This window comes from Seriola aureovittata, chromosome 12, assembly GCF_021018895.1.
Source record: "Seriola aureovittata isolate HTS-2021-v1 ecotype China chromosome 12, ASM2101889v1, whole genome shotgun sequence".
Lineage (NCBI taxonomy): Eukaryota > Metazoa > Chordata > Actinopteri > Carangiformes > Carangidae > Seriola > Seriola aureovittata.
Window position 1 is genome coordinate 13,147,208 of NC_079375.1, and position 8,327 is coordinate 13,155,534.

Here is an 8,327-nt window from a genome sequence, read left to right on the forward strand (position 1 = left end):
GCCACACGGAAAGAGACAAGTCTATTCTGAGCCATAAAAGGCCCATTTCTTGTCTTATTTTAAACTTGTTTATTTCTGAGAGGAATATTTAGAATATTTTTAGACTAAATGAAAAGTGTCAGGGGCTTGAAAAGGAGGAATCCACTTGAGTAGGTGCAGATGGTTTAAACACTCACACACGCGCACACACAGGCATCGCACATTGCAACTGCCTGCGCGTCACGCAAAAAGACGAAATCACAACATCCGGCTTTGTACTTTGCAACCATAAAGCGACCACCAAAACAACCTCCACCTGTGGAAGTGATCCCACGTGTGATAATAGCTCTGAGTGCCCTTCATGTGCTGTGGAGCACAGTGCAGCGGTTCATTCTGTCATGGCTGCCTGAGGCCAGGTGAGCGTTTCCTTCCCTCCCTCTTTCCTGTTCTTCTTAAAAGCTGGGCAGGTGAGGCAGGCAAAGCCCACTTAAGATAAGTGGATTACATAGTCTGTATTTTAAGCCTTGCAGTGACCGTATCAGTCGGCTGCACAGACACACTGGGCCTGTTTTTTTTTTATGAAATAGTAAAGCAGTGGAGATGATCACATGAGGTCCAACAGTGTTTTTACAGTTTATCAAGAACTGTCAGTGCAACTTGAAATAAACTTCAGTCTGGTGACCCATTGTTTCTTTATCCTGTTATTTTATTCACCAGTTTGATTACTTTGTGTACATAATGATGTAATAAAATGATCATTAATTCTTAATAATAGTACTACAGATGAGGAGAGAATTCACTGCAGTTTTTCTAAAGTGTTTTTATCATAAAACCTTGCTAAGAATTTAAGAATATGTTTCTTTCCGTCGTGCTTCTTTTTCAAAAAAGGTTTGGTGGTTTGAATCTGTATTAATTGTTTTTTTTGGCTGCTTGGGGGCAATGAAAGAAATTGCCCCTGATAAAGTTTCGCCTTTATAAATTAGAAATCCAGTAGACACAGAGCAGCATTATTGTTCTATTGGAATCATGTTTCTGTCCACTTGACAAATGTAAGACCAGCATTCACTACTCATTCTGGCTCTGCGTTGGTCTCCATGAGGAAAGTATCTTGCTCTTTAGCTGCTAAATGCTGCACTGTTTACCAGCTTATTTTGTTACTTTGTCAGTCCTGGGCAGGTATACAGTGGCCTACATCGGATTTATCAAAGGATTTTGGCCGAAAACACGCCTGCTGTGGCTGAACGACTGATGAAAGCAATGACGCTGAACCGAAACAGTAAAGTTGCGAGACAAAAAAGCAAAACAAAACAATAACCTGAAAGATGCTAAAATGATCCACAGCGCTGAGGAGAACTGCAGAGACCGGTGATAATTCTCTATAAGCGACCCCTTTCATATATACATAGTCTTTGATCCACTCTTAATAAAAGTACTGATTATAGCAGCTTTAGAGAACAGACTAACACATGCATGCATGAAAACAGCACAAGTGGAGTGAGTTTTCAGAGCCAAAATGAGTGAGCGAGATGGGATTAAGTTTGTTTTGGGAAAGCATGAGTGACCTCCTCAAACTCTCACGCCAGAATAATCATTTTCACTGCCACAAGAATAGCTACATAATTGTACGGAATGCAAAATTTGTGCAGTTCCTTGCTTCGGTTTCTCTAAGTGCTGTTCGATTTATCCTGTCAGTAAGCGGCGATCCCCTGGTGCCTCTCTGTAAGTGATAAAGTGAGGAAAGGAAGGAGTTTGTTGAGTAAAACGCACAGAAAGTACAGAGGGAATAAAGGCAAACAATCACTTTCACATCAGATTTGACAGAGCGAATGGAGCTCAGTTTACACAGATATTATGTTGAAGTGGTTTTCTCATTCAAGCAACTGATTTTCAACTTTCTCCATCAAATGAAACAAAACTGTTCAAATCCTCAAGCCAAACTCAATTAGTTTGTCTTTGTAATCAAAAAAACACAAGATATTCAGATGTTTTCTAGCGCCGCCTGCTCAATACGGCTGCAGTGGCTTCATAAATTGGTAAGAGCAGTGTGTGTTGTTTTTGCTATATAAGGCTTTCAGCGAGTAATCATTGAAAAAGCATGTTCCTTTAGTCACAACCTGGGAATTTGGAGATTTTGACAAGACTCTGCACAAAGTCACAGGGGCAGGCACCAGTTGGACTGACATGTGGGTGGACTGAGCAATCAGAGACAGAATCAAGGCTGTCCTTACTTTTCTCTCTTGTTCTTTACTTTCTTCAATTTATTCAGTCTTTGCAAATCTTTGAAATATCCATTTGATGGATATTTAAGTGGCTTTTTGAGTGAATTGTACTTGTTGGAGTAGTTTTAATGCAGCACACGTTTTACTTTTACTTGAATACATTTTTGGAGAAAAATCTAAACTTCATAGGATACACTACCAACAAGATACCACTGAGACCCTTTTCACTTTATAACAAGATATTTTTATATTTTCATTATTACTACAGACAATATTCTGTTTTAATTAAAACTTTTCTTGCAATAACAACATATCACTTTACATTGTTTCATCACAAAAAGTCCTTAAACAGAATATTATTATCTCCTAGATATCCTGAATGAATAGTTTGATGTTAAACAATTTCTTTAAAATATGAACTGTAATCTGGGCCTCATATTGATGTTTGCATGAAAAATGTTTTAGCAGCTCTGTTATCTTAATGATTATGTTATGATTATGTTCACTCTTTATAACTGTGTATGCTGCTGTTATGTAGCCTATTACCTTGCAGATAATGCAAATCTTAAAATGTATAGAAGTCATACATACTTACCTCTCAGACAATACAGAAACTGTTACACTGGTCACTATTAATGAAGACTCATTGCGCTGCTTTATTTCCTTTAATCGTGTCTGTTTAATAGTTCTGTTCTGTCAAAAAAATGTTAATTGTATTATTAAATTGTAGTTTAAGTAAAAGGTAATTCTTATTGTCCGTTAGCGTTACGCGACGACATCACTTCCGGTAAGGTTATTTCCGGTTCAGTCACGATACCTGTTTCGAGGTAAAAACGTAGCAGACGTGTTGTCCATGGTCTGAATATTATCTATATTTATCCATAGTGAAGCATCATATTCATTTATTTTACAATAGATTTGTTAAAAAAGTGATGATTAATAAGTTAATTAGAAACGTTTTCTTTTACAACTATGTACGATGTAATATGTAAGCAAGGGCACAGACACTGATTGTTTTTGTATTATTTATTCTCAGGTTTCACCAGCTTGCCAGTGAGGAAACGGTTTTGCTTACTGCGACTCTGCGTCTCCATTGGCCATGGTTTAACGTGGAGTTTGGACACGCTGCACGAGAACACTACACTCATGATAAGTAAATCCTTTTAATTACAGGCTAAAATTCTAAATGCACTTAAGCAAATGTCTTCCTGAATATAATGTAAAGTGGATATAAGTGTGTGGCTCAAATAACAACACTTCCCTGTGAAAATGTGTCATTGAGACACTGAAAAACATGTCCCAGACTTCCCTTTTCTAATAAGGGAAAGTATGACAGGCATGCACGCTGCCTCCCACACTCTATTTGTTGTCCTTTATTCCCTTGATGCGTATGAAAAGGGTAGAAATGAATGTGATATCTTTTTACATCTCAGTCCTCAATGCTCTCCAGTGGCTGAGGAACCCCCATATTTCCACCCCCACCCCCCCAAAAAAAGTTTAAAGCCTCTCGCTCAGCTGGGTTCTCCCTTTGTAAGGAGAATGTTCAAAGTATTACACTGTCACTAATCATCCATGTTACAACATCTTGAGCAGCGAGGGCTCTCACTCTGACTCCGCCAAACCATTATGGTGCCACAGGGTTGAAGGAATAGTCCACTTTGATCTCCTCAGAGGAGAGCTATGGAGACATCTTTCTGCTCCTCTCCTCGCTCCCCTCCTCTCACCCCTTCTGCTCTTCTCCCCCTCACTCCCTCTGGTGAGAGACTTTAAACAGTAGGCTAGAGGCTGTTATTTTGGGAGGGGCGAGGGGGCGAGTGAAGAATAATATCTTGTACTCCAGGGCCTGGATGGCTCCCCCAGCCCATCAAACGAGTAACAAATGCGGTTACAGACCCATAAAGAATAAAGGGAGGGGAGAGAAGAAGAACGAGGGGGCAACATTTTTCTGACACAGTTTTACAGCTCTGCTTATTACAAGGAGCAGCTTAAGCTCTCCCTCCTCTCCTCGCTCAACTCACCGCCTCCTTTATCAGTCATATCTACACATTCCTTCTTTTGGGACGGAGGGCCACAGGATGGAGGGCTGAGCACGGTGAAAAAGTCGACAAGAGCGTGGGGTGCCAACATGAAGAGGGGGGATTGATTAACTTAATTTTCTATTTGGTTCATCATTTTAATACTACACAATTTTAGGATGAAGACAATGATGTGCTTTTTGTCTTATTATAATACCTTTACTTTCATAATGCTCTACAGACATCCACCAGATTCTTCAGTTGGTATATTTAGTAATTTATATTTATTCATATTTATAGAGTGAAGGACTTATGTTTTTATATTTAATGCATATATTTTAGTTTTCAGTATTACATATCCAGAGAAAATTACTATAAAAATTCTATAAGATATTTATGTTCAAAAACATAATCATAAGAAAACTGCATTTTATTGCCATTCACATAAGCAAAACATATACGTGGTTAATCATTGAAAAGTACTTATAAAAAGTACTAAAATGCCACATTTTTATATAAAATTTATATTACATTACAATTTCTCTGACAATCCTTCATTTTTGTGCACTATTTTAACTAACCTGCTTCTTTTAATTCTTTCTTTTTTCATATGTGAAAATATTGGAATTTAATGCTGCTGCTAACATACTATGTTTTTATATTTGTATCCATAAATATGTTCTCACTCTCACTACTCTTATATTTATTGGTTGATTTTTTTTTTTTTTTTTTTTTTTAATCTGATTGTGCAGCATCAGATGTGAGAGATGAAAGCTGTGCAAGCTTTATTGTGTTGCATTGTTATTAGTACACTAGTTTCACTGATTTTTGTTTGTGCAGCTCTTCACCTGTTAGTGACATCATAGAATATATACTAATGCTTTGCTGCTATTTACTGCTTACAATATATGTAAACTCTAGAGTGTCTGTTATACAGGGCGTAATGACTGAGTGAACAAGGGAGGGATTTCAGCCACTGAAAAACAAACTGCAGCTACACTGAATGCCTGATTTGAACATTTTACCAGGAAAGGTAAAAGAGACATTATTTTGAAATTATAGTGATTGAGCTACTTGATGTGCTGTTCAGTAATTATCAGCTTTCTCTGTATGAGTACGTTGCTCAGGAACTATAATATTTTCTTTACCTCCTTCTTGAATTGTGCAGGGCTAACATGCCTGGGGCAGTAACCTTCACGGACCGGCCGCTAGCCCAGATGGAACTGCTTCTGTTGTGGTTCCTTTTCAGAGGAGTTGTGTTAGAGGACTCATTCAGACATATAGGTTTTATGCAATTGAAAGTCTTTGGGGAGTGTCCCAGCAGCTTATGTATCATTTGAACGTCCCTGACCGGTTGATCAGGTAAGAAACATCCTTACATCCCTATTTGTGTCTCAGTCTGATAGGTTGTAGCAACTAGATCTTGGTAAGATTGTTCCTTTTTGCCAAGATTGTCACAGATCAAACATGCATCTAAGGCTATAGGCCAGCTGTTTAAATTAAATTACCTTCAATAAAATTAGCTGTACCCATTTCCTGGTGTCATTTAGTTAAATCAAAACATGTTTTTCTTTTCCCATCTTATCCCTCCCATTTTGTGCAGTATATACAACCATCTGCTGAATAATTAAAGACAGTCCCAACAAATTATGATCACTTCTATTTTATCATATTGTGTTTTAAACAATATGGCAAGCCTATTGTTCATTTAGTATCAACTTATGAAACAATGAGAATGTAATAGTATTGAAAGAGAAACACAATAATGATTGCACATTGCTCCCTGATCATTTCACATTCCCTGCTCCGCTCTCGTTCTCCTTGTCTCCTCTCTCCTTTCTTCTCCCAGCAGTTTAAGCTAATGAACTTGAGTTTACTGACCAGACAGATGCGGCTGATTAATTCAGAGCCGGACGGGCGGCTCTGGCCCTTTCCATTTCTCTCCGGCGAGAGGGGAGGACGGCTGGACATCTCATCCCATCCCACTGATTCATCTCACCCCCCCCCACCCCCCACCCCCATCTCTGGGACAATTTCACTGTGCTACTTAGGGCAGCACTAAATCACCAAACTACAACTATACAAACCAATTAATCTTACATGCACAGTTGCAGGCCTCCTTAGGCAAAACTTGAAATTAGATTTTATAAAAGTCCTCAATACATATGTTGTATACTAATGACAACAGCTAATTGGCCTTGAAACTACTGAGTAGCCTACATACATTATTAGCATTGATGCCCCAGAAGGAAACAAAGTCCTAACTGTTCTTTCTCTATCCATACACTTAGCCAAGACTTAAACCAACAAGGTTAGACCTACTAATTTGACACTTTGAGAAAAACCCTCACTTACTCATTTTCTTAATGAGTGTTGGATGAGAAGATTGATACCAGTCTCATGTCTGTATGTACAGCCTGGAAACAGTTAGCTGGGCTCTGTCCAAAGGTGTCAAAATCCACCGAACAGCTCCTCTTAAGCTCACTGAATAATATGTTATATGGAAATGTAAAAAAGACATGTATACTGTAGATATAGTGGCTAGCTGTTTGTTTCCAGTGTTTGTGCTAAGCTAAGCTAACTGGCTACTTATGATAACTTCATCTTTACACTTCAGGCATCAGAATATTGGCATTTTTCTTATGTAACTCGTGGCAAGAAAGCAATTTAAACAACTTAACCACGAGTGCAGGAGGAGGGCAGCCAGGGAAGTGACATAGGGACTTACAACTTGTGGAAATTGTGGACATGGTCAGTGGAAATACAAAAAGGGGTAAGAGTTCAGAGTTTTCATGAATGGAGATGACGCCAGCGCTATCAAATATTAAACCTCTAGTTCCATAGCCAACTGATGCTTTAAGGAGATAAAACCAAGCAGACGATTAGGTTTCATATTCTTTGTTGGCTAAATGCACCACTAATGGCAGTGCATGACGGCGATATGAGACGTGACAGCCTACAGTATAGTCAAGTGCCTGCGGGAGATAAAATTTCAACTCTTCAGGCAGTTGAGAGTATACGCCGCTTTCCCCCTCTTCATTCTCATCACTAATTAAACGTGACCTGAGGTGACACCACCGGTCAGAGTCAGAGCATTTTTCAGGAATTCTGGGGCGTGCGTATCACTGAACTGGAGTTAAGATCGAGTCTGTAGGCATGATAAGAATCTGCTGATGAACCTGGCAGCCATGAGAATAACAGCCTCCCTGCTCCTGTGGTATCTCCTCTCAGCCGTGAGTGAGGGGGCGGGCGGTGGTCCATTGAGCAGTGGGCCTGGGACCTCTCACTCATCTCCCACTCATCCTTTCTGCTAGTGGGTGTTATCATCATGTGGACATCTCTTTACCTGTGAAATATTATCGCCTGGCTTGTCTCCACGTAAGAGCTCTTTCGACAAGGCCTAATAGTTCTCTTATTTCACTCATGGATGCCATGGCTTGCCTGTTATTTATAATCTTTGCCTGTCTGTCTGTCTGTCTGTCTGTCTGTCTGTGTCTCTATTCAACAGATGCATATACACACTGTTTCATAGGGCAGTTACCCACTTGCCTCCGCACTGCCCACCTATCCAACACACATCTACTGCTTCGGGAAGGGTCCAGCTCCACCATTTACTGTCAGTAGTCTGATAGTCTTTTGTAAAGCGGCTGGCAAGCAGCGAGCAGATGAGGAAACCCTAAACCGTTTATTAGGAGCACTTTGCACCCTTCAAGCAGAGTGGAGCCGCTGTAAATAATGGCAATAGCAGACCAGCCTGGATCAGGCTAGCCTGATAATTCAACTCAGTGTGGGGTTTTTCAGTGGAGTCACGCCCGTGCATGCATTGCAGAGTAGACAACTTCTAACCTCAATACTTAGAAAATGGAGTTCTGTCAAAGTAATGAAACTCTCATATGACCGGCGTATGACATTTCTGGCAACACTGTTCTTTACCATGAGTGTAATATAGTGTACCAGCGACAGACACATAGCCACTGGTACACTCTCATGGCTCAACCAAGGGTAGGGACAAATGACCTATGTGGAAGTTCATGTCGGAGGACTTGTTGCAACAGAAGTAAGAAAAAGAGTGAACCACTACATTTTGCGGTCTAAAGAAAAATAGTTCCTTATT

General features: G+C 39.7%; 1 long non-coding RNA gene across 1 annotated transcript; it reads left to right on the forward strand.

Moving 5' to 3' along the window:
* Nucleotides 1-3,247: 3,247 nt before the first annotated feature.
* LOC130179177 (uncharacterized) lies at nucleotides 3,248-6,212 on the forward strand. Its single transcript, XR_008829247.1, has 4 exons — nucleotides 3,248-3,351; nucleotides 5,151-5,246; nucleotides 5,382-5,575; nucleotides 6,063-6,212. It is a non-coding gene; the product is annotated as an uncharacterized LOC130179177 (long non-coding RNA).
* Nucleotides 6,213-8,327: the final 2,115 nt, after the last annotated feature.